The 17,244-nt window shown below is 47.5% G+C and overlaps 1 long non-coding RNA gene across 3 annotated transcripts in view; it reads left to right on the top strand.

Annotated features, from left to right (window-relative positions):
• The window catches only part of LOC108507451, an 83,643-nt gene that overhangs the window by 63,770 nt on the left and 2,629 nt on the right, over window positions 1–17,244 (top strand). For all 3 annotated transcript variants that reach the window (XR_001878141.1, XR_001878142.1, XR_001878140.1), the window contains exon 3: window positions 298–396. This is a non-coding gene — a long non-coding RNA (uncharacterized LOC108507451). The remainder of the gene's footprint in view (window positions 1–297; window positions 397–17,244) is intronic.

Raw genomic sequence — 17,244 nt, 5'->3', positions numbered from 1 at the left:
AACCCCTGACCCCTATGAAATGTAGAGCTTCCTCCAAGGTTACCGTACAACAGATATTTATATTGCAGATGAAATTTTGTTGCTATGATTGAGATTTCCTCAAATACACATATAATCTCTATGCAAAAAAAGGCATCACTCACTGGAATGTGAATGTGTAACTTTCTAAACCACCTGCAAGGGTTTTATGCAGCCAGATTGTCACCATAGTGCTTAGAACTGAGAGTTAGGCATTTTTAATAATTTAATAATTTAATTTTAATAATTTAATTTAATAATCCTCTTGTGCTTTTCTAGTGCATCCTTGTGACTGAAATCCAAGGCTCAGGAGTTCGTATCCTCACTGAAGCCCCACAGCAGAACTGTACTTCAGGAAAGAAGTCCTGGGCATACCAGGTAATGTTAAACTCCTGACATTGTTCCACTGAGCTGTCCAGAGGGAGAATGAGCTGGAATAAAGCAGAACTTGGGGACCCAATATCTGGGCTGTGTATCCAGGCCTGAATCTTTCTTGCAGTGCTTCCTACACACCTGCTGATGTTTCTTTCTGCCTTACACGCCTTCAAACCCTGACTAACCCTTTGCCAATGTCCAGAGATCATCAGAGGAACTGACAAAGGGATCATAATTTCCTTTTTTAATCTCCATGTGGATATGACCCATCTTTTAATTCTCCCAGCTAAAAATTCTGCAAGAGGTGAGGAGGCAATAGGTGCAACAGATGTCATTGGGTTCAGAAGCTTTATAGAAATAATTAGTGCTGGAAATTGCAACTACTAAATTACTCTGGTTTAATGTGCTACTGGCTGGGCTGTGGCCCTGCACTTTGCCCCAGGCAGGAGGTGGAGCAGAGAGCAGGAACTGCCACCTGCTCCCAACCCATTCCTCTCTCCTGATCCCGATCCCAATCCCATCCCTCCCCCTGCACAATGGGCTGGGCATGGCTCAGCCTCGGGGCTTGGTGGTGTCTGGGGGAGGAATAATGCTGAGAGCAGAGCCAAACTGTGCACTCAGTGCCTGTGGCACTGTTCAAGGGGAGCTGGAGCCCCCAGTCAGGTCGGGGGCTCTTCTCTCACCTCTCCTGACTGCTGAGCATGAGGCAGGGTGGCAGAGGGGGAACTGGGGAGAGCCCTGCAGCTCTGCAGGGAAATCACCCCACGAACAGGGCAAGGACTGACAGAAAACAAATGGGGCAGTCAGTGAGCTGAGGGAGTGAGAAAAAGAGCCAAAGGTTTTACAGGTATATTCTGAAGTAACAAAGGTGTTAATTAAGGTGCTGAGGTGTGGTGCTAAATCCTTCTGGGGCCTTGCACATCCTGAGAGGGTCCCTGCCCACAGGGGCAGTTCCTGCCTCAGCACTCACTGAGCCTGACACAGAAACAGCACCTGAACCCCCACACCCGAGAGCAACAGGGACACGACTGACCCCCTGGGAAACACTCACAGCCCTGCTCTGAGGGGGGACTCTGGCCTGGAGCTGCCTGGGCCTTCACAGCTGCTTAACTCCAATCACCAGGTGAAATCAGTGCTGCAGATACAGCTGCAGAAATTCCAGAAATTCCTGCTCCGGGTTGCCTGTGATGCAAATCAGGGTGTGGGCCTGGGAGAACCAGCACTGATGCTGATCTCTCTCTGCTTCCTCGCAAAAGGAAGGCTCGCTTGTCTTTAAAGAAAATGTGGTTTACCCTCAATTTCTCAGAAAAGAGCAGATAATTGGATGCTACCAACTGGCACAACCCCATGGATGTCCCCAAGCACTTAATTTGCGGGGTGATTTCTGCATTACCTGGTGGGAGGGACTGGCAGGAGGCCCCACCCGTGCTGCAGCAACCAGGGTCAGATGGAGCATTGCCTGGTGATTAACTGCAATATTGTATCTTAACAACCTGCACTGTCCTAATCATTGAGTCCAGTCCTCTGGCACTCCCTTACTGACTGTCTGAATGCAAGTTCCCTGCCCGGAAGGAAAACTTCTCTGTTTTCCAAAGGTACCGTTGTTTGCACCTTTCCCAAATTCTGGCAAAATGTGTTTGACGGTAACTCCACAGTCAGGGATTTGCCACAGCACTTTTGGATCTCCAGATGTATTCCTTATTTTCAAGTCCAACACATATACTGCAGTTTAACTAAGAAAAAACAGGGTTTTTTCTCATTTGTCATCTCTTTATCACTCGCTCTTGGTGAGGGACCGGGGGATTCATGGGAGGCAGATGCTGCCCTCAGCTCCAGTGAGATTATTTATAGTGTCCTGCAAGAGCTACACCCTGGCTGCTCACGCCAGGCAGTTGTTACAGGCATGTGCCACTTTTCTGAGGGAGTCTGTAATACAAACTCCTCTTGGATTTCTAGCACATAAATACTGCTGAGGTTAGAAATCAGATGAACAGCTCTGTCTAGTGGCAATTGCAATAACTACATCAGAAGGTCGTTATTTCTAACAGAATTCAGCCCATATGTGTTGAATAAAAGGAGTTTAAAAATAGCTGCTTGGCTTGCTTTTCCACATGACAAATGCTCCGAGTACTTCTGGAGACACGGGATAAACATGTGAGGCCACACTCTGCCATGAGCTTTCTGTTCTTTTAAGAGCTTTGCTGCCTTTATTTAATTTTCAGCAAAAGCAATAAAAATCCCTGAGGTTTTGCCATTCCCAAAACTGTGGTTGGGATCTGGAGGGCCCTGTGCTTCCCTCCCGCTGAGGTGTTTGGTGCTGGATGTCCCAAATCCATCCCAGCTCACCAGCCCATCCTATGGCACAGGATCAGGAGTCACTTTGGTTTGGGTTTTGGGCAAGTTCCATGGTACTGCTCTGTAGTACTTAACAAAACCACACCAGTGGGGAAATGACTCTGGACATTGCCAGAAACTGGGGGTGGGGGATCCCCCACTCCATCAGTTTTAAGGCTGGACAGGTCCCGAGGCTCAGGTGAATGTGCTGGACCCCACAGCTGGTTAAACCCCGTTTGTGCTCTGCTGTGAGACTGGCACTGAGCAGTCGGGGTGGGGGCAGAGCTCCTGGTCCTCAGCAGCTCTAAGGTGTCACCTCTGGAAAGTCTGAGCAGTCTCACACCCACCCACTGGGTCTGGCTGTCCCTGCTCTGTCCCACGGGCGTGAGCTCAGCGAGGTGAGAGGCTTTGGGAGCCCAGAGCCCCCACCCGCCTCCTCCACACCCCCCACCACTCTCATCGACCCTAATCGCTGCTTAGAGAGGGATTCAAAGTGCACTTGTATGTAAGATGGTGGTGGTAAAAAAACACCTTTCTACCAAAAGGGAAAATGGCTGTGAAGGGAGAAGGTAGTGAAGCTGCTGGAATTATAACTGAGTGGTTTGTGTTGGACATGTGTGTGTGCACCTGGATCTGAGACTACGACTGCTTGTGTTAACTGTGCTAAATCAGGATTAGTAAGCACAAATAATAAAGAGAGTGCATAAATTATTTCGGGGTAAAGATTCAGCATGTATCCTTATTTAGCAACTTCAGCTTACTGATCAGAGGTCAGAGCCCAAAAGAGGGAAGGAGAGCTCACCAGCAGTTGCTCTGGATTTCGGATGAGCTGACAGCAGAGAGCACTGTGTGCTGCCTGTGTGCCCAGGTCAGAGCTAAAGAGCAGATGCTGCAGATTGCAAAACAAGTGGCACATCCTTTCATATTTAAATCTCTCTTGAAACAAGGACTCTGCCCTTTCTCACCAGGCAAGGCTTTATTCCTTACCACGGCAAGCAGGCAGAGACAGAAATAAAGCCGTGACTAGCCGAGAGTGCAGCACAACTTTCATATGGAGCCTAAACTTGCAGGTTTGTCTGAAATCTCCAGGGAAGCCAAGAGACTTTTACAAAGGAATGAGTTCCTGTTAAATTTGCTCCTCCCTGCAGCAGCATCGCAGCAGTCCTGGCTCACTTTGCATAGCAAAGCCTGGAGATAAGGGAGAGAAATGCTCACAGAAACCTGCAGCTCCCTGCCCGGGAGCAATTCCGGACTTAAATTCCACTGCTTTTCTTGACCGTGGCTTTATCCCGGTTCCCTGCAAGTGCTTTCTCTGTGTGCCCCATCGCCTGGGCTGTTGCCTTTCTCTGTCACATCCCAGATTGAATCTGGAGAATTGGGTTTTTCAGTTATTTCTGTCCAACATTTTGAAGCTGCAAGTCCTGGATCATGTCTCCTTTCTCTCCCTCTCCCTTGTGCTGGATTTCTTTCTTAGATCTCCTTCTTTAAGTTGTGACTCATTTCACTCTTTGAGAGCTCTCATTTGGCATCTCCCATGCTGTCTGCCTGCCAATTCCTTGCAATCCCCATGTCTCTCTGCACTATGTTCCTTGGCCACTTGCCAATTCTCAGGCTTTAAACTTCAGTATTTCTAGGATCTGCTCTCCTGAGTTTTTTTTTTCCTTTTTTATTTCCTCTCCATTTTTAATATTTCTAACCATTTCTCCTTTGACCCTGTGCTGAACTCTCTCTAGGCACAAGGAAAATAAGAAGGTTCTTTTGTGACCTGAGTTGGAGCAGATGGAGTTCCGAAAGGGTGGTGTAGAGGTTTGTTTCAATATGCTCCTGGAGGCTTTGCCCCAAGTGCAAGAGGCTCTCAGCTGCCTCTTTAAAGAGCAAGGTCTGTAGATAAACTGAAATTCAGAGTTTTAATATGCTCCAATGGTCTCTGTATGCTAAACACTTCCATTTTTGACAGCCTTGGGGAAGGTAAGAGATGACAGGCAGTGTTATTCTTGCAGCTTTATTGTGTTCTTCCTATTTGCTATAAAGGGCATTTCCCACAAACAATCAAGTACAACTGAATGAAGGATGCTTGCTAATTTACAGGGGAGAAGAAATTCAGAGATGTTTTTCCATGTCAACCCTTTGATCAGTACTGCAAATTTGGAGTGAGTTTGTCAGTTCAAATGCTCACATCTGTGCCTCTTTACTGATGGCAATTCCTCTGTTCTCCTTACAAACACATCTCTGAGTCTTCCTTCAAGCTCTCTTCTGCTCTGAAATTCTGTTACTGCACTTGTGGTTCCAGTTCCTATCAAAGGGCTGGTTTGCTGCTTTTTGATATAACAAAAATGTCTCTGTCGATAACACAGAACAGACTTGTGTATTTTAACATTAAATGGTCACAGTCATTCTCTCATGCTCTTATTTTCCCTTACAATCCCAGACTGGTTTGGGTTGGAACGGACCTCAAAGCCCACCCAGTCCCACCCCCTGCCATGGGCAGGGACACCTCCCACTAGCCCAGGTTGCTCCAACCTGGCCTTGGACACTCCAGGGATGGGGCAGCCACAGCTGCTCTGGGCAATGGTTCCTAAAAGAAGAAGCCCTTGTGCCCACTCCAGCCAGACACCCAAGTCCTGTTGAAGACGACTTGTTGACTTGCATAAGGTTTTGTACCTTCAGATCAGCAGTGACTGTGTGGGGCCAACCTCAGCACCCTCTGACCTTCTCCTGCCTGAAGGGCTCATTGCCTCCTCCTGCTCTGGAGCCAGGGCTCCTGGGCTGTGCTGGTGGCCCCAGGTCCAATTACTTGGCATAATAATTTTGATTATATTGATCACTCATGATGAGTGGTCACCTGAGTCAAACACTACATTTTTTTTTTACATAATTAGATATCTATAATTTCCTTTGTGGTTACATCACCCTCAGCAAATCCCCTGGGTGAGCTGTTCCTGTGCATATACACACATCCTCTGTCTGTGTATGTATCTGAAAGTACAAATGCTATGGACGTGGTTTCTGGGTAGGCGGGAAAATATGGTTCCCAGGCATTTCTCCCAGAGAAAGGGCTGTAGAACAGGCAGAGACAGTCTGGTGGTTGGCTGTCCCACACTTGGCTCCTTCAGCTCTCTCTCTGGAGCAGACCCCCTTCTCACAGCCCTCAGGGTCCTTTGCTGAGCCCAAGCCTGACCCGGAGATCAGGTTCATGCTGGCCCAGTGCTGGCCGTGGGAGTCAGCCCAGGCTGTTCCACACCTCCCAGCTAACAGCCAGGTTTGTTTGGCTTTGCCTGAGGATTCTTATGAACTCCAAGTCCAGTGTTAAACTGTGCAGATTTCTCTGTGACAGGCTCTTGAATAGTCTCATGATGATTTAGTGTTTTTATAAATAACTGTTCTCTATTTACTCTCCTGAGTTGCATTGACAGCAGTGGGACTCTTGTTACAGTGTGTTGTGTTTCTTATTAATTCCACGTGTTCATCACAGCTAAAATACTGCAGTGAATACCAGAGGAATTATGCCTTAAGTAGAGTCTAAAATGTAAATCTCAGGGTGCTGCACTCCAGTGATTCATCCAAACAACCTTTCACTTGTTTGCTCCTTAAATTCTTATATGAAAGATACCCCAATCTGTAAGGAGAACTGTCACTGTCAGTGCTTGTACTTCGAGCTCCCTGTGAAGGATCACAGCTCTTGCAGCAGCCTTGGTGAACGGAGGGAGCAGGAAGGTCCAAGAACCAAACCTGGGGTTCTGCTGGAGACAGGAATCTGGGCACAGGCAGTTTGGGTGAGGGTTTCCTGGGGGGGGCTTTCCAGGAGATCACAGGGCTCCAGAACTGCCAGGGACGGTCATGGATTGCTGGGCAGGCAAAGGGGACACCAGGAGAGCCCCATTCCTGTCTGTGCAGGGGGAGGCATCAACTCCAGGAATATGGAGCAGGAATGAAGGGTGGAAGGCTGGAACAGACAAGGACAGTGTGCACGAGGCAGCTCAGGAGTCGAAGGCAACGTGAGAAAAACAGGGGCAGTTGACGTGTTTGCAAATCATACTTGTGTTGCTCCTGGGATCTGTTTAAACCAGTTTATCTCTTACAAACTGTGTTTGTGCAAGGGATTTAATTGCTGTTGGATGAATGCTTGCCACTGTACAACAATCACTCTTTGAAGTGTTTTTTACATTTTTCTGCCTCAATCCCTAGCCTTAAATCTGAAGTAATATGACTGGCAAGCTAACGTGTATATTATTCTGGTCTGTAAATGGAAATAGCTAATAATTAATGTCCAATAGCAATTATCACACTGGGTGTCTTTGCTGCAGCTCTATTTTATGCAGGCAGAGTGAAATGGGATTGGGTCAGCAGTAATTTAGCCTGATTAGGAAGGTGGTTTTTGGACTCTCTGATGGACTCAATTTTATCATCTGTCTCCAGGTGAGATCAGTCAGTTGCCGAAAAACCTCTATGAATTCAGCTTGGGCAGTTTTTGGAAGAAGGTGAAAAATGCTGTTAGGAATGAGTTTTAAATTTCCAGGGAGGCTGGGGAGAAAGGCTCACCCATTTATTATCAAATAGTTTGACCAAGGTCACTTTGGTTTTGCTGAATCTTATCTCCTCAAGGACAGGGAAATCTAACTTTCTCTTCATTTGCTTTTCACATTTCTTCTGCTGTAAGGCTCTTTTTTGACTAAAATAAGGTGAAAAAAAGAAAAAGTGAATTTAGTTCTTCTGTTGCTACTAGGATAAGCAATGGCCAAGGTCAAACACTTCCATACTTTTTCCACCTTCAAAGTTTTAGTCACACTACAGTTTCAGCGGGAGGCTTGTCAAAGTTAATTGGAAACAAGCTTATCAGTCTAGGAATGTAAGTCATGAACTTCTTCTGCTCTTTATCTACCTCGAGAATTTGAATGCAGAAGAAACAAAGGATTCAGAGGCCTTGGATTGGTGTCTGGGCTGTCTGTCCCTGGTGCAGCACAGCAGGTCCATGCCAGCCCAGCTCAGCCCAGCCTGTCATCCCTGGGGCAGGACTGAGCTGTGCCTGCTCTGGCACTGACAGGGGTGTGCTGCTGGCTGGGCACCGGGCAAGCCAGAGAGTCCTGGAGCAAGGGAAGGAAGGAAGGAAGCTATTCCCTTTTTCCTTGCTAGCAAGGAACAGGCAAAACCATTCTCTGAAGCTGGTCCAGTGGGATTCCTGCTGTAGGTCCATAAACCTCTGCCCCTGATCACTGTGCCATGAGGTGAGGGCACTGCCAGGCCCGTTGGCTGTGCTCAGCTCTGCTCTGTCCATCCCAGTGTTCCCAGCACAGACCTCCCCTGAGCAGCAGACAGGGTGTGAGTGGCCCAGACCTGCCAGTGAGCAGCACTGCTGGCTGAGGGCAGGCACACCTCTGCCTGCTGGCAGGTCAGTGCTTCCTCCAGCACAAGGAACCTGAGGGCACTTGGTGTCTCAGTGGTGCCAGGAGAAAGGCTGCTCCTCTAGCTCAGGCCCTGTCTGGACTTGGAAGACTTGCTCCACATAAGACTTAGATTTGGGTGATGCAGGAACAGCATCTCCTGTAGCCTGGGGACAACACTCCATGGAGCTGGGACCACCACAGGGCCACTCAAGGGGGGATCCCTGTGCTAGGGAAGGGATGCACCATGGACTGTGCTGGTGCCCTGCAACTGCTGCTGGACCTCATCCTGCTGCCCTGAGAGCCCCGACTGCAGCCCCCGGGGCAGAGGGCACGGCAAGGAGCCCAGCAGGGACTTTCTCTCCAACTGAGGACATCCAAACAGAACCCTTATTTGTTAAAGTGATTAAGTCATCTGTTCATTTTCACTGACTGGGGTTTGGCCTGTGAATACACAAGTTGGAACTGCCTGTTCTTCACTTGTTTTTCCATGTCTTGGACATTCTCACTCCAGTCATGTTTTGTTCCATCTCATCCATTTCCCTGTAAGACACAGTGTCTGCTAAGGCTTAATAAATAAACAAATCTCCAAGGCAGGACACTCGTGCTCTCTGTCTTACCCTTAATAGGTGTTGAGATGTGTGAAATAATGCTTGAGTTTTTTAAGAATCATAGCAACTATTTCTACTTTACATGTTATTATATTTTTAAAAGGATTCCATTTCTAATTTTATTCTCTATTAAGTAAACAGTCTTTAATAGTGTTTATCACAAAGGCACATTTAAATCTATTCCGTTCCATTCTGGTTTCTCTGAACAGGCTTTTCACTTCTCCATAGAAAACAGGAATGGACAAAATGTGAAGCATGTCTGAGTGAAATGATGGTTCATGGCCTGGTGGGGAAATGGATCTTTTTAAAGTAATATCTTGTAATCTTTCTCCTAATGGATTTGGAAGTTCCCTGCTTTGTGCTTGTTCATGTGGGGCTGGTATAGCTGCCAGCTCAGCTGCCTCTGTTTAGATTTGTGAAGAGCTTTTCCTACTGTATTTTTTAAATACAGAACTAAACCATGCTGAGCTTTTCTTCTGCCCTGACAGAAGCTTTTATGTGTGAGCAGTGGCTGCCTCCCATTTGCTGTCCTGTGCCTGAGTCCTGGGCAAAGCTGGGTATGTTTTGGGAACAGCCAGCCTGGCGTTCCCTGTGGTTACTAGGAGCTTCTGAAGGAACAACTCATTCTGGGATTCATTATCTGCCTGTCCTCCCTCCGCATAAATGAGGGAAACATCTGTCCCCTTTGGGAGGGAGAGGGACAATGGAGACCAGTGGCTCGGGTAAAGGGACCCCAAGTCTTTGTCAGTGGCAGGTCAGCTGTGAACACTCGTGTTTCCCAACAGCCACGGGCTGCACGGAGGTGCTGCTGCTCTGGGCACACCTCAGCTCTGTGCCCTCCCCAGCTGGGCTCAGTGCAGGGCTGAGAACAGTAACCTGTCCTTGGTTATCTCCCCAAATCAGGGTCCCTCTGCCCACTGTCTGTGCTGGGTGCCGGGGGTAACACCCTACTGTGACCTGGGGCCACATTTCCCTCACAGGCCAACAGAGGAAGGATGGGGAGCTTTCCCTGTCCTTGGCTCCCACCAAAATAATCAGGATGGGGACATTGTCCTGTCCTTGGCTCCCAGTGACACAGCCAGGATGGGGACATTGTCCTGTCCTTGGCTCCACTGGCCTATCCAAGCAGGGCGAGGGCTGCCAACAAGACATGTGTTACCACATGAATGAGATTCCCATGGCAGGGATGGAGCCGAAGGCTCACCACTTAGAAATGTGATTTAATGCTTTTAATGGATTAAGGCCATACTCTTATCGAGCTTTCTGCCAAGGAAAAAAAGAACCACAATTGTGTTTTATGAAAACAAGGTGAATGACCAGATTTGGAGCAGTTCAGGCTTAAACAGACACCACCTGTGTAGGAGCAGAGGGGCTGCAAACTAATGCTCTAATTTGTTGAAGACTGTGAGATTAATTGAAATGTGGTGGGAAAGAATTATTGGTGTGGGGTTTATAAAACAAGGTCCTGCAGGACTGAGTGAGACTGGAAAGACAGGAAAGAAAGGTGTTCCTTATTGTTACCTTCTCCCTTTCCTGTGGGTATAGAATGTCCTGTAACAACTGCGGATTTTAAACTGAAAATCTGACTTCTTTCTGTGTTCGACGTGTGTATGTGGTGACATAAAAGAGAGGAGAACTGAGACACACCTTTTTTTTATTAGCTTTTTTTCTGCAAGCCTGTTTGGTTCAAAATGCAAAATATATTGGTACTTAAACTCCCTCCAGGTGCAATAATTCAAGGATTTTAATAAATCAGGTATAGACTGTTGTTAAAACACACTGTTCTTTCTGAAATCATAACCATGGATTAAATCAGTTGGGTAATTAAGAACCAGAATTTGACTGTGCAAAGGGCAAAGTTTTTAATTATATGATGTGATGTGATATGACATTAATATTACATATTCACTCAAAGTAGGACCCTGTGAGAAAGGCTATTTTTGGACTGAAATTTTAAAGCAGACCTCCTTTGCTGTAATACATGTACTTCTAGTAAACCTCCTGTGTTTCAAAGATCAGCTTTCCAAATTTTGTGTCCCAGGAGCTTGCTCTTTATGTGTTTTTTCCTGCTATTGGAAGAATCTCAGTTTTTGCAGCTTTAGTTTCAGATGGGCCAGCTAAAGGGAGGGAGTTTATTCCAAGAATATCAGTGTGGGTTTTATCATTGTGATTGGGCTGCTCTGTTAATGGTTTACTTAAAACAAAGAGATCTTTGCTGTGGCATTTGCTGCCCAGCCATAACTATCTGGAGTATTTCAAGTATTCCCAGGTTTTCACTCACCCGGGTAAGAGCATCTGCAGCTGGCTGTTCTTTCTAATGTCTCTGGCTTCTGCCTTGAATGTTTCTCTGGGAATTCTCAGGAGCTTTGGGAATGGCTTTCTGAACTCTCCCTCACTGAGTGGCTGTAGCTGGACACCCAGCAGGCTGCTGGGGCTGACCCCGAGCTCCAGGCACAGCCCAGAAACCAGCCAGGAGGCTCCTGGTGCCCCAACAGAACGGCCCCTGAGCGACAGGGGCAGGAACAGAGTGCAAACTGTGCAAAAGGTTTTGCTGGTTGTCACCAGCGTGGCCAGGTCAGGAAGGGCCCGGAGCCCCTGTCCCTGTGGTGGCCACAGGCTGGTGCCACAGCCACGGGCATGGCTGGTGCTGGTGCCTCACAGAGCAGCTGAGCTGTGCCCTCGGAGGGGCTGGGGCACTGGGGGCACTGGGGGCACTGGGGGCACTGGGGGCACTGGGGGCACTGGGCACTGCTCAGACCCACACAGCAGGGACTGGGACACTGGTGTGCCACTGCTCCGTGTTTCTGCCTTGTCTTCTGAGAGAACCTCAATATTCCCACTCCTCATGGCGTTTTCGTGCTGAGCAAATGGGTTTGGTGCATTTCAGCGATGAAAAAAAGGGCTATTCCAGGCTCAGTTCCCTCGTGCCCTGAGGTGCTGCAGGGAATGTTACCATAGAAAGGAATCAAGTTAAACATCAACAGCAAAGTAAAGAGATTCAAGGTACAAGTAAAAGGGTTGTTTGCCTGTTTCATTAAAAAATCCATTTAATTAGTATTTTGTTCTTCAGATCGTTAGTTCCTCTAAAAAATTATTTCTTTTTATCCCACTAAGAAAATGACACTATAAAAAAAAGCTGTCCCACTGTTTATGGTGGCTGATGGCCTGAGGTCAGTGTGGAAGCTGCTGCAGGACTCCCCTCAAATCCCAGCTGGACAATGGGAACTACAATTTTTATCATATTCCAATTTAAGCTTACATTTTTCTAAAGCTGGCATGTATAAATTGAGCTGAAAAACTAATTCTAAATCAGCAAACTCATTTAGGAGCATTTACAGAGGAGCTGGGACAGAGTTAACTGCAGGGATCATTAAGGATCATTCCTTGTACAGTCAGAGAGGTGTGGGTTGTGCCAGGCTGGACTGTCAGACCAAATTCCTTTCCCCTGAGCTTTATTGTGTGGCTGTTGCCAAGTCCCAGGAGTCCATAAGGCACACGCACATCAGCACCCAGGGAAATCCATAGAAATATCTGGATGGAAAAACATCTTGTTTGGTAAAATTAACATTCTCTCCCCTCAGCACACGATAGGTCCCCTTGTGCAAGCATTTCTATCTGATTTTTAACATCTCTGAACTTAAAATAGTAGCTTTTTACAAGGAGCCCACACAACTCACTGTGAGATGGCTAAATCATGTATTTTGGTTATTTTGCTACTTGAAGAATTGATTAATTATGATACCGAGCAAGTAGGTATTGAGCTGAGTAAACTGGCTTGTAACACATGTTCTTCTCTTCTGTCTTAGAGGGAAAAACATGTTCTCTGTTTCCTTCTAGTGTCTGGCTTTTATCACTGAAAAACAGGGGATCATAAGCTGCATCACAGCATTCCCAAGGAATGTTATCCATGGCTCCAGTGGCCGCTCTGACACTGCATGGGGAGGTGCTGAAAGTGGGCCTGAGCAGTGCCAGCTGAATTCAGGACTCTGGGGCAGGGGATGCCAGCAATTTAGTGCCCCTTTTCTTCTTTGTCTAATTTCTTAAGAGGGAAAGAACATGCAGAAACAAGAACAGGAAGCACTGACAGTCTCATGGGCAAACTGCTGCTTGCAGTTCTCTTTTTGGGGTTTCCAAGCAATGAAACAAAAGGTTAATGTTTTTTCTCGTGCTTTCAGGCTGCATTTGAAAACATTTTCAGCCTCTTTATTTGTCTTTCATCTCCCAAGAAACTGAATAAAACTGTAGATGAAACAAAAGCACTTTGACACCAGGGATGGATCCAGGCCGTGTATTTAACAGCACAGAGCTCAAGAGGAAGAAGCCAGGCAACATTTTCTGAGAAAGAAACGTTCTTGCTGTATGTCTGGGTACCTTAATCCACTCCTTCCTTCTTTCTTTATACCCCAGAGGAGCATAATTCAACGTTAAAACCCCCTCCATTCCAAATACATAAAGCAGCCTGTAAAAATGAGATCCAAAGCACAGTGAGACCATGCACAAACATGAGCGGTGCTGGAACAGGAGCCACAATCCACAGACTCTTTCTTGTCACTCAGAAGGCCACAGAGCACTGTCAGCCGTGCTGTGGAACCACCTGGGGGGCTCGGTGCTTCCAGCTGGTTTTCCAAGCTCCCTGGAGCCGCTGCCAGCCAGCAGTGATGGCTCTGCTCGGCCTGAGGGATCACCAACGCCTCGGAGGTGCTGTCCTGGTGACTCAGGGCAGCTCGTGTTTTGTTTCCATGGCCATCACCCGGGTGCTGTGCTCCCTTCCAGCTCCAGGTACTTGTAAGGCCTTTGCAAAGCCCGTGGGGCTGGGATGAGTCTGTCCCTGTCCTCCGAGAGGCTCTCGCTGTTCCAGCTCTTCCCAACTAGGCAAAGTCCGTGGGCAGCCCCTGCCCGAGCCTGCCCATGCCGGACCCGCTGCAAGGAATCCTGTCACGTGCCTCTCGTGCTGAGCTTTGTCAGAGTAACTTGAAAAGCTTTTCAACTCTTTATTAACATTTATAAACTGGTTTATTCTCCACAGCAGCGATGCTGGGCAAGGTTTCTGCTTATTTTGGGTCCAGCACTGCCTCTCTGGATGAAAGCCTTTTGCAAGGTCTTGATCACCTTCAGTTTGATTTAAGGGATGAAATCAGTCCGTGACTAATTTTGAAACCAACTTGAAAGCAATAAAAATGTTTTGTCTTTGGGGACTTGTTTTGCAGATAAAATGAATCCTCTCAGCCAGATTGGCTGCACAGGCAGAGTGCACTGGCCATGCTCCTGCATCAGAGTCCTTGGCAAAGCAGGACTTGCTCTATCCACTCGTTTTTCCCCCTTCCTTTTGAAATCAGAGTTCTTTTCTTCTGGGAATCTGTTCTTGGCTCAGTGAGTGTCTCTACCCCCCTCTTCTCTCTCTTTTCAGTCTTGTTAGAAGTGCTGTATGAATTCTCAGACTCTCACTCTGCTCCTGACCTGCTGCTGTTCCCACTGAAGGGCTTTTCTCTCCTGCAATATCCTGCTTTACACACCCCCGCTCCCTTTGTCTCCCTGATAACTGCACCTATCAGGTCTAGAATTTCGACTGTTTTGTGTGGTAGGTCAGGAAATAAGTCACAGTAAGGTGAAGGATGAAAAAAGGACTTAGATGATGGGATAGAAATTATTTCCAACTACGAAGAACACTTAAGGTACTGCTAGAAAATAAGAGCTCGACTGGAAAGGAGACAACTTGAGAAACTGAGCTCAGAGAAACCATAGAGATGAATTTTGGCACACCTAACAGCAGAATGAATTCCACTAATTAAAATGTATTTGAGCTAATTAGTGGGATCAGAGTTGAATTAGGAATGCCTGTAATAGCTTGGAGAGGAAAGATAATAAGAGAAGTGCCAATTTTTCAGAATGTTTGGAAAAAAATATCCTCACACACACAGGGGTGCTGAGGTGTTGTGTGGACAGTGCCCTGTGCACAGCCCAGGGCCAGGCAGGGGGGAATGTGAAAGTGGCCTCAGATCCGGGAATTCTGTCCAACTCCTGGTTATTTGGGGCCAATTAGGCCAAACCACGGGCTTGCTGAAGTTCGGAATGAAGGTCCCCCAGCCCCAGGCTCCACACGCATCCATGCATAGTTTCCACTGCAGGACTGCAGCCAAGGGAGGCGTGGAGCACAGAGGGAGCACAAATGGGAAACTGGAATGTGAGGGGGAAAGGCACACTCCAGAGCTTCAGCTCATTAGAGAAAAACAGGCACGAGCTTCCCTGCCCTGCACTCCAGACTCCCTCCCTGTCTGATTCTGTTGCTATGGCATTCCTAAAATCCCAGCATTTCAACGCAGCAAAGGGGAACTTGGTACATAACTACAGGTTAATCAGGTGTTTGAAACTAAACCAGGATCAGCATTTCTAAAATCAGCCCAATTACAGAATCACAGAATCATTTAGGTTGGAAAAGACCTCTAAGATCATGGAGTCCAACCTTTGCCCCATCTCCAGCTTGTCAAGCAGAACTGGGGTGAGCCATCCAATCCAGCCAAGCCATTCCCCAGGGCTCAGGTGTCTCACCCAGGAGAGTCAGCTTTGAAAATCTCTGCCTCTGTTTGCAACAGCTGCCCCCTGTGCAGAGCCAGAGGCATGTGGAGTCCCTGGTGTGTTCACAGCCAGCACTGGGTCCCTGGAACCCCCCGGGAAGGGCAGGGCAGGCTGGCAAAGTCCAGTGGCACCGCAAGGCTGGGGAGTCACAGCCTGCAGGGGCTGAGAGCAGGTGACTCACCTGCTCCCACTGCAGAGTGACGGTGTATCACACACAGAAATCATCACCTAGCCTTCAGGAAACAAATAAAAAACACTGAAGTTCTCCATTTATATATATATATTTAATTCCTATATGAGCGGAATGTTCATTCCTTAAAAACCAAACCAAAAATCCCAGCAGAAACCAAACTTAGGCAATAAGCAGCAGCTCTTTGGAAACGTACCCACAGTAAGGATCCACTCTTCCTCCCCCACCGTCACTTGCTCAGACATTTCTGTGCAGCCTCAGGGAGAACAAAGAGAGCAGACCCAGCAGTCACCATCCTTGAGCTGCACAGACTGTCCTTGAAGGCTCCCAGCCTTGCTTGAGTTTCTAATGGCAACCACCAAAACTTTTCAGCTATGGCAAGCAGTGCCTCGATCCTTTTGTTGGGAGATGTCTGAAATCCCGCAAACTCTTTAAACAGCAACATCTTATGAACTAAAGTCATCAGATAAAAAAATTTATATCTACATTTTCAGGGACATTCCATTAACCATTATCCTATAGAAAGGATGATCTCTGACTTATTGAGAGGAAATTCACTGTTAGAATTTAAATGTGTAAATGGAATCGTAAAATTGGAAAACCAATGAATATAACTAAACTGGAGAGGAAGGGTCAGACTTCTGGGGTTACACATTCTTTCTTACTCTTTTTTCTTTTCATCCCAGTTTAACAGTAAAAGAGCATCTTGTTTCAAATTTGATGGTCCAGGAGCACTAACAGGTTCTTTATTCCTGCAGTGCAATGTGATGTGGTTTTCCCCTAAAAGCTTTTGGTTAATGCTGCAAAGCTTTCTACTACTGCTGATTATTTTAACAACAGTAAAATTCAGAGGAAAACAGAAATAATTACAGAACCTGTCTTCTGCATTCTTGGATTGATTTACGGTTAAAATTTGGCTGGGCAGTGTTCAGAGTAAAATCTCTCCCAGCCTACACACCGTTGTATGGAGAAGAAAGGGGGCACAAGGTCGGAAGGCTTGACCCTTCCTGCACCCCACGGCTGGAGTGCTCTGGGATTGCCTGTGTTGCTGGAGCAACCGTGTCCTCCTTGGGAAAATCCTGCTCCTCACATTGGCAAGAGGCTCCACTGCCCTGGTTCATGTCCCTGGACAGGCAGTGAGAGCAGTGCCAGGGGGATTTCAGCAGAGCTCTGTCACACTCACAGCTCGTCCTTTCTTCGCCTGTGCTGACCCTGTCCCTGCTGAGGCTGTGGAGGGGCTTTGGGGGGCAGTAAGAGCCTTATTCCCCCACCTGCTAATTCTGCTCTGATCTGAGCAGGGCTGGCTGTTCTTCAGCTGCCCAAAGCCAGGGAAAGACAGGAGTTTCAAAAGAATGTTACTTGTATTACTATTTCCTAGCTGTCAGTTAACACAGACGGGACATGCAGTGATTCCTGGGGGATTAACCAAAAGCTGGGCACTTCCCTTGGAGCCATTTCACCCGTCCCCTCTCTTGGAGGCACAGAGGGCAGATGTTGATGGAAATGCCCCTGAGGAGGCTGGAGGCAGTGGGGGACCATGGGCCCAACCAGCAGCCAGGGTCACCTGCACAGCTCTGAAGCTGTAGGGGTGTTCATGGCTAGTTCAGGGCCTGGCTTTGGGAAAGGTTCCAAAGGGATGCAGCATTGCATGGGAATTCTCTCTGCTGCAGTTCCCACTGCACAGGTTCTGCTCCACACCTCCTTACATCCCAAAACTGAGGGACAGAGAGGGCTGATCAAAGTATGGGTGAGGGAGTACTGACAC

This window comes from Lepidothrix coronata, unplaced genomic scaffold (genome assembly GCF_001604755.1).
Source record: "Lepidothrix coronata isolate B3197 unplaced genomic scaffold, Lepidothrix_coronata-1.0 Scaffold256, whole genome shotgun sequence".
Lineage (NCBI taxonomy): Eukaryota > Metazoa > Chordata > Aves > Passeriformes > Pipridae > Lepidothrix > Lepidothrix coronata.
This window is presented reverse-complemented; position numbering and strand designations above follow the sequence as displayed.